The sequence below is a fragment of the Macrotis lagotis genome, chromosome 5, assembly GCF_037893015.1.
Source record: "Macrotis lagotis isolate mMagLag1 chromosome 5, bilby.v1.9.chrom.fasta, whole genome shotgun sequence".
Lineage (NCBI taxonomy): Eukaryota > Metazoa > Chordata > Mammalia > Peramelemorphia > Peramelidae > Macrotis > Macrotis lagotis.
In genome coordinates this window covers 271,646,851-271,659,994 of record NC_133662.1, presented here as the reverse complement: position 1 = coordinate 271,659,994, position 13,144 = coordinate 271,646,851, and positions in this window count along the sequence as shown.

The following is a 13,144-nucleotide window of genomic DNA, read 5'->3' as shown; positions in this document are numbered from 1 at the left end:
AGCAGAATTGCCCAACTGTCATGACTTGTCCTAATTGTCTTCCAGCAGATTGTCTTAGCTGTTATGTGAGCTGCTGAATTCTGTTCTAATCACTCATTAATGATCCCCGTGAGTCTTGCAGGCTTATCATTCCATTTGCTATTGGAAATCAAACCAGTTCTATATGTGATTTTGTTTGCACATTGGGCAACTTTCTTTGTTTTTAACTTGCCTATTTTCTGGCTAATTCCTTAGAGTCATTACTATTGCTATCATAAAATTAGCATCTCTCCCCAGGAGCTGAGTTAGGAGCTATGAGTCAATGAATATTTCCTTAACCAGAAACGGATGTACAACTGTAAGGAGACTTGTAGAGCAACAGTGGCAGATGTCTCTGACCCTGGGAGTCCCAGATCATCAGTTATTGATTGGTGCTTAATGTGAGGATCAGAACCTCTCAACAACTTTCTGAGGTAGGTGATATATATATATATATATATATATATATATATATATATATATACGTATATATGTATGTATGTATATATATGTATACATATATATGTATATTATATAGTCTCCAATTTACAAACAAGGAAACTGAGGCTGAGGCTTATTCAGTACTGCTATTAACTATCAGAAAAAGGCTTTGAATCTGTCTTCCTGCTTTGAATGCCAAGAAGCTTTTAACCACTCCAAAGCAAATGCTCATGTCATAAAGAGATCTGCAGACTAGACAGGAACTTCCCCTCCTGTTTTTATCTCCTTTCCCCTCTCCCCCATCAAAGTTCTTGGCTTTCAATCAGGAATGTCCAAATAGGAATTATTTGCTTGAATAAGGCCAAGAGGTCAGAGATGGTCCTCACTTGTCACATTCTTGCCCAAAAGATTTCAGTGGACATCTGGTGTCAAATGTCCCTAGAGCAACATTGCTGAATGAGTTGGTCTCTGTTGTGGTCCTGAACATCCAGGGGATTCACGCTGATGGAAATCCCCAACCCCCGAGCCAGAAGAAGAAGAAGATTACAGGCTGATAGAGGAAAGAAATCACTCTGGAAGTCCAAGCCCTCTGGGTGGCCACTCATCAACGATGGGATTGGAAGGGTTGAGGGGTAGCTGTGTGACCATGGGCAACTCCCTTCCCCTTCTAGGCCTCAGTTTTCTCTTCTGTCCAATGATCAGACTAGATTTCACAAATCCATGAACCTCTAAAAAGACAGAAAGAGAATCTTTCACCAGAGTGGAAGAAATATAGAAGTGGGAAGTTTTGGTGGTGGGCAGAATCTTTTAGAAAAAAATTGTCTGAAGCCCTTCTGAGAAGGAAAAGGAAAAAAAAGGCAGCCAAGATTTTTCTCCTTCCCAATCCAGAGGTGGGTCAATTTGCAGTTGAAAGAAACTATAGGATTCATCTTATTTGTCCTTCTTTCCATTTTACTAGGGAAGAAAATGAGGTACACAGTTGCCATGAGAATCTGAGAATGACCTCAGAGGCATCTTGTCCAACCCCCTTGTTTTACAAAATGAGACTTTGGGAGATGACTTCCTAAAGGTCCCACCTCTGACTCCCTGTCTCTGTCCAACTTGCCCATAGACTCAGTCAGTGAATGGCAGGGTTGACTCCAAGTTCACTCCTCTGCAAGTGTTAGAAAATCACAAGAGTAAAGGATGTTTGACTTCTTAATATGGTTTCTTAGTGCTTAGGAAGATTCAATCCAATCCAGGTAATTTTTATCAAGGTCCATGAGCAATTGATCATCCAACAAATATGTTTGGAGCACCTAAGGAAGAGAAAAGTCATGTCCTTGAGAAGAACAGGGCAAACCTCTGAAAGAACCTTCTCAGATTTGGGGACATATTAGACCATGCCAGGAGAGTAGCCTTGCTGCTCCTTCTCTCTAAGATTTCAGTCACACCAAACCAGGGAGGGATAAAGAAAAGAAAGAAAGCTACAGAACAACTATAATGAGTACTGATTTAAAAGCTTAAAATCAGCTTCTGGCAAAAAAAAAAAAAAAGATTACAGAAATGTATCCCCAAAATTATTATGATAAATTTAGTTTTATACCAGGTATGCAAAAGTGATTCAATATAAGGAAAACAATTTTAAAAATCACATTAAAAACATGCAGCAAGGGGCAGCTACATAGCACAGTGGATAGAGCACCAGCCCTGGAATCAGGAAGACCTGAATTCAAATCCAGTTGCAAGACACTTAATCCTTATTTAACTAAGTGATCTTGAGCAAGTCACCTAATCCTATTGCCTTGCAAAACACACAAACAAAAACCACAACATAGCATATGTAGTATGGCACTCATTTATTTTATAAACCCTATAAAGCAGAAGCATCAAGGAACCTCACAGGCCTACTGGACTATCTGTGTGCATGTGTGTATGTGCATGTATATGTGTATGTGTGTGTGTGTGAGTGAGATAATCACCCTTACTGTTTCTTCCCAACTTCTTAGAGCAGATGTTATCCAAGGGATTGTTCTAGGTCCTTTACTCACCTCCCTCTCTCCTTGATCCTCTAATTCTTAGCTTCCACAAAAAGTTGCTGTAAATATTTTTATACAAATGGGTTCTTTTCCTCTTTTTTAAAAATCTCTTTGGGATACAGCTCTAGTAGTGGCATTGTGGCATTGCTATATCAAAGAGTAAGAATGGTCTGATATATTTTATCCCTTTGGGCATAGTTCTAAATTGCTCTACAGAAAGGTTGAATCAGTTCATAATTTCTCCAAAAGCACCTTAGTATCCCAGTTTTCCCACATTCCCTCCAAAATTAATCATTTTCCTTTTCTGTCACAGTAGTCTATTTGATCGATCTGAGGTACTACCTCAGAATTATTTTAATTTGCATTTCCCTAATCCATAGTGATTAAGAGCATTTTTCATGTGACTATAGATAGCTTTGATTTCTTTGTCTGAAAACTGCCTGTTCAATAACCTTTGACCTTTTATCAACTGGGGAATAAATTACAATATTACAAATTTGATTCTGTTTTCTATATTTGAGAAATGAGACCTTTCTCAGAGATACTTGGTATAAAATTTTCACCATTTTCTTTTTCCTTCTAATTTTGTTGCATTGGTTTCATTTGAACAAAAAAAGTTTAATTTAATACAATCAAGATATTAATTTCATGCAAGCAAGATTTTGTAAAGTTCTCTATTCCTGGTTTGGTCATAAATTCTTTCCTTACCCATAGATTTGACATTCTCCCCTAGTTTTCCCATGATGTCACCCTTTATGTTAATCATGAACCCATTTTAACCTTATTTTGGTATATGGTGTGAGATGTTTGTCGATACCTAGTTTCTGCCATACTGTTCTCCAAGTTCCCCGCCAATTTGTGTTAAATAGTTCATTTTTGTCCCAAAAGTTTGGATCTTTGGGTTTCTCAAATGCTAAGTTATTATGATCCCTTACTACAATGTGTCTAAACGATTCCACTGATCCGCCATCCTATTTCCTAGCCGATACCAGATTTCTTTAATGATGACCATGTTGTAATACGGTCTGGTATCTGGTCCTGCTAGACCAGCCTCTTTCACATTTTTTTCCACTGATTTCCTTGATAGTCTGGGTTTTGTACTTCTAGATGAATTTTGCTGTTATTTTTCTAACTATAGAATAATGTATATTGTTTGTTATGGCAGCGAATATGCAGGCTGATTTAGGTGGAGCTGCCATCCTTGTTCTATGGCTTAACCATGCCCATGAATAATTCATATTTTTCCAATGGCTTAGATCTGACTTTGTGTGGAAAATGTTTTATACTTCTGTTCTAGTTCATATAGTTTATCTTGGCAGGTAGAGGCCCAAGTACTTTATATTACCTGCAGTTCTTTTAAATGGAATTTCTCTATCTCTGGTTGTTGGATCTCGGTGATGTATAGAAATGTTCATCATTTAGGTAGGTTGGTTTTCTATCCTGCAATTCTGAGAAAGTTCTTTTTCTGGTTTTGTAGTTGCTGCTCAGTCCATTGATCTCTTTTTCTGTTTTATTGACGTAGTGCATAGGGATGTAAATTTGTGCACTTGCTGCTTTGGCTTCATCTCATAAACTTGGGCATATTGTCTCATTGTTGCCATTCTCTTTGATGGAATTATTGTTTCTATGAGGTTCTTTGTTTCACTTAATTTTTAGGACTCGCTCATTTAATTTCCAATCGACATTTAGTCTTTCTTTTCAGTGTCCTTTATTGAGTGTGATTTTTATTGCATCATGATCTGAAAAGGGAGCATTTAATATTTCTGCCTTTCTGCATTTGGTTGTAAGCTTCCAGGCTTACTGTGACTTTGTAGTGAGCGTTGCAAAATGTAAACATGCTATAAATGAACACCTTAGCCGTATCTTTACTTGTTCTCTCTCCTCCAGTCTTGAATCCAATCACTGGACTGAATTATCCTGGATGTGGAGCTGCAACCCACAGTCCACCAGGGCCTGGAGACAGTGAGGAGTCAAGAGCAAACCAGAGGAGTTGGAATATCTCAATGGCTCTATTGAGGGTGGGAAGGCCAGCACATCATTAGGACTCTCCACTCCTTCCTTGCTTCCTTGGGTTCTCCAGGGAGCCCACAAGCAGTCCCTAGAGCACAGTGTCCCTTCTTGCCACCTGCATCCTCTTCCCTCAACTTGCCAATGTGAAAGAGGGTGGGCAAAGAAAGACTCAACAGCTTCTTTACAATTTGATTGTTTTATTGCCCACAGGCCACAGAAAAGCTCATACACCTGAGTTCTGTGATGATGCTTGGCCTTCATTCTCAAAGAAGACCATGACATCAAAGAAGTGATGCCATGACAGGCAAGTGAATTGGATTTGAGTGACAGAGGCTGTGTTAAGTCACCAGCCTTACTTTCTCCTCCAGAGTCATCTGGGTCCAGTGGCCAGATAGGAATCAGAATAACTGGAGATGACCCTGGAAATGGGTTAAGTGGCTTGCCCAAGGTCACATGGCTGATAAGTGGTCAAGGGTCTGAAGTCAGATTTGAACTCAGATCCTCCTGCCTCCGGGGATGGTGCTCCTCCCATGGCACCACCTAGCTGCCCATGTTCTATTCATAAAAGATCAGAAGAGAGCTGGAGATTTTCCCAGAAGCTGGGTAGGTGCTCCAGACCAGGGTAGCAACCACCCTGAACTATCCTTTACACCACAACTGATGGTTCGTTCCCTTCCTGTTAAGCCTCTCTGAAGCTAGTGACCTGTTGGAGTGGACAGAAAGTAGCCTTTGCATGTATATCCCAGGGACCTTAAGGAAACCACTGGAGTAGTGACCAGTTCAGTCATCTGGTAGATGAAGGTATAAATGTTCGTCCCTTGAATTAAGGATTGAATGTGACACTGTGTTTGACTGTAGGCTCAGGGTAGGCAGGACAAGAGCTGATGTGAGCTGCTTCCCCTCCCGGAGCATCTTCCCTAGATACCCATCGGGGGGCCACAAGCACACACCAGAACCACAGGTCCTTTCTAGCTAAAGGAAGATTCGTTTGAATATAATTACCATGAGCTAGAAGGAGAGGCAGAAGGCAACAGCAGACACAGTAGCCTTGGTTTGCCTCTGACAAGGGAGGTTTCCTTTCACTGATATCTATGTCCCTTCTCTTTCCTTTGGATGACCTTGGCCATGGCCTGGCATGCTCCTTCTGGGGCCCTGAGTAAGGCCTGTGACTCATGTGACATCTCGGATTGAGTGCCAGGAAAGAGCTCTGGATCTCATTATACGTTCTGATTCTGATTGTCCCCTCTGCTGGTCACTCCCTAGGTCTCCATGCATGTCAATGCCCTTATCTGAGGCTCTGTTTACCCATCCTGTAAAGGAAAGGAATATGTCCTCTTCTTGCTGTTCAGTCACACCTGACTCTCTGGGACCCATTTGGGGTTTTCTGGGCAAAGATCCTGGAGTGGTTTGCCATTTTCTTCTCCAGCTCATTTTACAGATGAGGAACATGAAGCAAACAGCTTGATATGACCTGCCCAGGATCACACAGCTAGCAAATGTCTGAAGCAACATTTGAACTCATGAAGATGAGACTCCCTGACTCCAAGGACAACCTCCACTGTGCCAGCTCACTGACCCATAGATTTGATATGGCTTCCAAGCACCTCCCACTTCTGAATCCTAGTAGCCTAAGAGTCTCATTCACCCTGAGGTAGGAGAGTTTTGCCCCTCTGGAATGTTCAAACCTTCCAAAAGGACTCCAGGGAGAGAGCTGGCTTAAGGCAGAAAGAAGCAAATGCTGGCAGAGGCCCAGAGGGAGAGAGAGTTGGGAGCCAAGTTCCTTCCTGACCCTCCTGGACCATGTGTAGTCTACTGATGCTGGAAACTCCCCGTGCCTCTAGGAGCCCCTCTTGGCAGAGGGGCCAGCTCCTGAGAACAGCCAGACACATGATTATTCCTCTGCCTCTTCAGATTTCCTCAACTTTCCCAGATTTTCCCCAATGCACACCTATATCAGCCCCAAGGACTGAGGGAGTGGGGTTTGGCCTCCGTTCCTAATTCTGGTGCTCATACACAATTATTATTACTCACATTATACCCTAGACCAGGCAGAATTTTGCCTGGAGGCAGATGACTTGCCCTTCCACCAAAGGCTTTCGGGAGCTGCCTGGCCTCCAGGTCACTCGCTCCCCCACCTGCGTGGGGCACCTGCCCAACTTGGGCTGTGACCTGGACCACACCAGCCCCAGCCACCTCTCATGTCCCCGCCCCACGGACCAGAAGCTGCACTTGAGAGGCCGAGCGACCTGGGCTGGGCTAGCTGTTGTGCTCATAACCTGAAATTGTAGGCCTTGGATCCCAAGCACTGCTGCTCCAATGGGGTCCCAGAATCCCCCAGAATTCCAGTTTCTGTGGTCCCCAGCACAAAACTGTGAGATCAGCAGAGGACTGGGCCAGAAGGACCCTTCGAAGACACTGTGTTCAGTCTCCTCTGTTTACAAATCAGGAAACTGAAGTGGGATTTGAACCCAAGTGTACCTGCCTCTAAGGCCAATGCCCTAACAATTGCACCACCCCATAAAGAACTTGGAAGAATATAGCCAAACCTGCTCATTTCAGTAAGGGGGAAGCTGAGGCACAGAGAGGTCCCATGACTTGCCCAAGGTTAGTAGTGGAGCTGGAATTCAAGTCCAGGATGTGGGATTCCCAACCACACTGTCCCACTGTATGGGAGGAGCAGATTTGGAAATCAGGGAACTCTGTTTAATAGAGGCTTTCCAATAAACCCCCCTCATTTTACAGAAGAGGCCCCAAGGAGGTGAAACAGCTTGACCCAGGTCACAGGGCTCACAAGTTCTAAGCGTGCCTCCCAGTGTCTTGCTCTTTTTGTTCCTTGATTTGTGATTCCTGGGTTCCAGCCCCACCCAGGGGTGGAGGAGATGGCTATTCTTCCCCCTCCAGCCAAAGAAGCAGACTTGTCCATGTCCCAAACCTCCCATCTCCAGGGCTCCACTCCAACCCCCGCTCACGTCTCCAGCTTGGATGAATACATTTCCATAAGTTGTGGCCCCCTCATTTCCCATCCCGCCCTCTGGTGGCTGTCCAAGACCCCACTGAACCCCCCACCCACTTATTTATAACTGCTGAGTAATGCAGAACACTGGGCCCCTGTAGAGGACTGCCAGAGACCCAAGGGGGCTGGGATTAATTGAATAAAGGCCAGCCCAACAATCCAAGCAGTGTGGTTTTTCCTGTGGCTTTGCCAGGGCCCTTACTTCATGGGATGGCAGGGCCTTTGGTGTGGAGACAGGAAAAAGGAAACGCAATGCCCCCATGGAAAAAGTCTGGTGGGGAGTGGAGGGGTGGGGGAGGGGGGAGGGGTTCCCTGGCCAAGGAGGGGAGGAGACCCTTCACCGAGGGGAGGTTTCTTTTTTCCTCTTGTTTCTGTGGTGATGGCAAAAACAAACAAAAGCATCTGGGTCACCTGGCTCCTGCTGACAGCAGCTGGGAAAGGGGCTCAGGGACTCCCTCTTTTAATCTTTTAACTCTTTCCCCCCCACTGACCCTCGTCCAGCCTCAGCTGCCTAGGCCTCTAAGGGGGCACCCAGGGATGGTCAACCAGGCCCATCAGATCAGATCACAGAAACCCTCTGACCTCCCCCGGTCACCAGCCACCAGGAGCTTGGGGGGGGGGGCCCTTGGTGACACCTCCAAGGTCTCAACCTCTCCCCCCTCTAAGTGGAGGAATTGTCTTCTGGGCCTCTGGGATCCTTTCAGTCTAGCTACAGCTCGCTCTGTCGCCTGAGGCAAGTCACAGCTTCTGCATCTAGAAAAATGGGAGCATCAGACTAGATCCTGGCCCCAGAGACTTGGGGGGAGGCAGGACCACAGAGCCCAGAGAGCAGAGGGCCAGGAAGAGGAGGAATTGGAGCACTATTCTCCAGGACTCCAGTTCCCTATCCACCCCATCACACTGCCCCCAAGACACACTTCCAGCTTGGAGGAGAGGTTGCCCCAGACACGAGGCAATCCGGCCCACTTGAGACCTGACCTAGCCAATTCAAACAAGACACTTCCTCCCTCTGCCTTGGTTTCCTCCTCTGTGAAAGGAGGACCATGGTTCAGAAGGCCTTGAGGAAGCTCTCTGGTCAAAAGTCACCATCCTTGCTAGCTACATGACCCTAAGAAGGGCCTTTCCCCACTGGGACCTTCCCTTCATCCCCAACTCTGGGGCAGGGAACCTCTAATTCTGCCAATCTGCCTTTGATTGTGGTGGTAACAAGAGCAGAAGGAAACATGGACAGAGGCTGGACCTTCCTGGCCAGAAGACAAGGGAAAGGGTTGGCTCTGCCACCTGTGGAAAATCTGAGCCTCAAGTCCCTGGCCCCCAGGCCCTGAAAGCTAAGTGGGCAGCCCTAGGAGGAGAGGCCTTCAGCCCTGGGCTCCGTGGACTGCTTCTTCACAGTCACTTCCCAAATATCCTGGAGAGGCCACCTCTACAGCTTCCCCTGGGGGATGCAGGCACTTCCCTGGCTGCTGAGGGGTCCTACCTTCTTGGGTTTTCCTTCCTCATGTCCAACCACCATTGGTTCATTCACACATTAAACCTTAAAGTTTCCAGGTTTGGACAAGAGACAGGGCCAAGACTGGTTGGACGGACAGGAAAGCATCAAAAACACACTTCCCACTCTGATTGAGGGCCCCAAAGTATCCTCAAGTGAAACCCCCAGGAGATCCCGATGAATGTCTCTGAGATCATTGGTTGGATAGATGGGCAGGTCTGGGGATGATTGAGGGACCTGGTGGATGATTAACCCAGAGAAGAGAAAACCTGGGGGAACTAGGGAGGAAGGCAGTTAGTGAAGAGGCAGACAAAGGGCTATCCAACCTAGAGCCTTGCAGTGAGGGGCGGAAGGTCCAGAGAGTCAACACTTCACCCAGATGAGGACTATCCCAAAGGGTACTGGATTGCTTCAGGGGCTAGTGGAAGGACAAGAAGCTCAGGGGTGGTGAAGGAAATTCTGGGTCAGGAGTGGCTTAGACCAGAAGTCCGGCTCTGAGGGTCCAAGGTTCATTCAAAGCCAAGACATTTTACAGGAGCTTGACTTAACCATGGAACCAAGCCCCAGTGAAGAAGGTGCCATGGGCAAGGACATCAGCCCCTTGACCTAGTTAGCTGAGCTCACTGTGGTCTGGCTTTCAGTCCATGGTCCAACCCAACCATTCTTTCCAAAGTGATGGCGAGCTTCTGGTTGCCCCATCCAATGACCTTTCTGATCCTGAGACACCACAGGTGCCCCTCTGCACCTGGATCCTCTCTCCTCTTGGGTTTCAGGACACCCTCTGTCCTGCTTCTTCTCCTCCCTCCCTCTCTGAGCTCTCCATCCCTGCCTCCTTTGATGGATCCTCCTCCAAGTCACTCCCTCTAACCCTGTGTCCCCACATTGGGTTGATCCTTTCCTGTTTTCTCTTGCTTGGTGGTCCCTGCAGATAACCTCTAGACTTACCAACCTGGAGCTCCCAAGAGCTAAGAGGTGTCAGAGTTAGGATTTGCACCCAGTCTTTGGGTTCTAGAATCCCAATCCATCTGCTGAATTGAGAGGGAAGCAGCAGAGTGGTAGGTTGGGAAGGTGGAGTTCCCTTGGTGTTCCCAGTAGAGTCAGGCAACCTCTCTTGGCTGGAAGAATCATGGAAGGGTGAAGCCTAAATGGGGTGCCTGCCTGGCCCCATGGATTGGACCAATGGACCCTGGCATGCCAGGGGGATGCTGAGCTTTGAACCATCTGGTCTTCCTCACAAGTTGGGGGACCTTCTGAATCTGATTTCTGTGAAGCTCTTCTCCAGAAATGAAGGGAAAGCCAAAGCTTGTCCTGAGGCCCTGCAGTGCACCCCACTCCTGACCAGGATCCATTTCCACCTGACCTCTTGGCTGTGTGTTGAAGTGCTAGGAGTATGAGAACCAGAGCAATTGAATCTAGCTCCTGCTGCTCATTTGTTGTACAGCTTTGGGGCCTCAGTATCCCCATCTGTAATCTGACCTCTAAGGCATCAGCCAACCCTAAATCTCATAATCCTCCTTGGCCTTGACATGTCTGAATGGAAGGGGTGAGCCCCTTGACTGGGCTACATGCCCCCCAACCCCACCTGAAGAGTCTTTGAATTAAACAGACCCAGTTGCAACATACTTTCCACATGACTCATGACCGACAGTAGCCGCAGCGCGCGCGCGCGCGCACACACACACACACACACACACACGTGCACACAAACAGACACACATATACACATTAGTGCCTCCTCCTCTGGGGCTTTTTAAGGAATGGGTGGATTTCCTGTAAAGGGGGGCACAGGGTGGCCAGTCAATGGCCAGCTGCCATCAGGGCTGACTTCATCTATGTCCCAGACTCTCTCGGGGCAGTCGCCCCCACGTCTCACACCCTTTCTGCCCATGGTGTGAGATCTTTTAAGGTGGACTGGACAAGGCAGACAGTCCCCTCCCCAAATTCTGAGGGCTGCTTCAGCCATGCTCAGGGATGGGGCCCAAGGCCCGTCATCCCCAAAGCTTACATTACATTTGTCTAGAGTTGCTTTGTTTGGACTTTCTATCTCAGGGGTCTTTCACTTAATAAATGCTTGTTCAACTCGCCTGCACTGAGTCTCTTTGATGGGTTGGCACATTTCCCCAGGTCAGGAATTGCTTTTGAATAGTGGGCAGAGCCCTGAATTGAGAGACCCTTTAATTTTACAGGGGAGGAAACTGAGGCCCAGAAGGGCTAGGGCACTCATGCAAGGCTACACAAGACTGGATTTCAATGAAGGTCCTTGCTCTCCATCAATGGTTATTGGAACCTAGGGAAAGTCACCAGGGTTCTCAGCATTGCAACTCCCTCATTTATAAAATGATGGGATGGGCAACAAGGTCAGGTGGGGGTAAAGTGAGAGGATCAGAGTTCAAATTCTGCTACTACCTGGGGACCTTGGGCAAGTCACCCTCTGCCTCAGTTTCCTTGACCATGAAATGAGAGGGTTGGATTAGATGAGCTTTTGTGGCCCCTTCTAGCTTGGAATCGTCGGTGTGCAGACTGAATGATGTCGAAGGCCCAGCTCTTGGCTTGTGCCTTTTGTCTTATGCCCTATACCTGGAATGCCCATCACCACCAGAGGGCAGTGAGAAAGTGTCATACGCATGCCCCTCCCAGCACTGTGCCATCTGAAAATTGAATGAGCGTAGCATCTATCCCTGTATGTCACTTATTGCTAAAAATGTCCAACAGCCCAGGCCAAGCGCCCCACTGGAGCACTCCACCTTCTGCCATGTTGGCATGAATCCGTCCCCAGGTCTCTTTGAGGGACCAGTCACCAACTCTCTCTGGACTGCTCAGATGGCACCTCTCCAGCTTCTCTTCCATTCACATGTGAATGCCACCCACAGCACACCCTTCATCAACCAGTTGAGTCCCCTGCAGAAAAGGGCTGAAGGTGTGGTCACTGCTTCCTTTTCTAGAAGTCACTCACATCTTTTTTGATTATTTTTTTTAGGTTTGTTGCAAGGCAAATGGGGTTAAGTGGCTTGCCCAAGGTCACACAGCTAGGTAATTATTAAGTGTCTGAAGCTGGATGTGAACTCAGGTCCTTCTGACTCCAGGGCCAGTGCTCTCTATCCACTGTGCCACCTAGTCACCCCCCCACCTTTGATTATTTATCCTAGAATTGTCCCATGAATCAAAGCCAAGCTCTTCCTCTTTTAGCATCTTCCTCTGTTACAAAAATCAAAAGGAAAAAGAAAAATTCCCTGCCCTCCAGGAGCTTCCATTCTAAAAGCATTGGGGCAGAGGAGGGGAGGGGGCCTTTAGAGCTGAAGTGTTCAGGGAAAGTTTTGTTTGTTGATGATGTTGAGTGATTTCCGTCACATCTGATTCTGGGACACCATTTGGGGTTTTCTTCATATAGATCTAGGAGTGGCTTACCATTTCCTATTCCAGCTCATTTTACAGACAAGGAAACTGAGGCCAACAAGGTGACGTGATTTACCCTGCATCCAGGCAGTGTCCGAGGGCAGATTTGAACTTAAGAAGATGAGTCTTCCTGATTCCAGGCCTGACTATGGTACCATGGCTGAGCAGAGGGGACAATACTGTGAGGAAGGCCCTTCCTCTCAGAGAGGCATAATGCCACAAACAGGGATGGAAGGTCACTGGGCTATCTCCTTTCGGCATCACCCTGGCCCAGTCACTTGCCTTCCCAGAGGAGCCTTAGTTTCCTTCCATGGGGGAGGAATGACCATACCGCATATCACTCAGTAGTTCAGTCACACAAACTGTGGTCATCAGCTGAAGACCGTGGGCTCTACCCTCTAGGAGATTCCTTGAATATGTAGAAGACAAGGACAAAATAGTTGGGCTGCACCAACATCTGAGAGAGGTTAGGGGACTGGGAAGTGGGGAATGGGAAAAGCCTCATGAGCTGAGCTTTCAAAGAAGCAAGGAATTCTAAAAACCACAGTAAAGAGGGAGGGCATTCCAAGCCTCCAGGACAGCCTGTGCAAAGGCATGGCAATGGGAAATGGAGTGTGACAGCCCCTAGCTCCACATTTCTAAGGGCCACATCGAGTCACCTTTTGTGGTTCATTCACTCTGTGGTGCCAGCTCTTTGTGACCCCCATGAGCCCAGCCGGCCTCAAGTCCATCCATGGTCAGGTCCATTACCACCATGACACT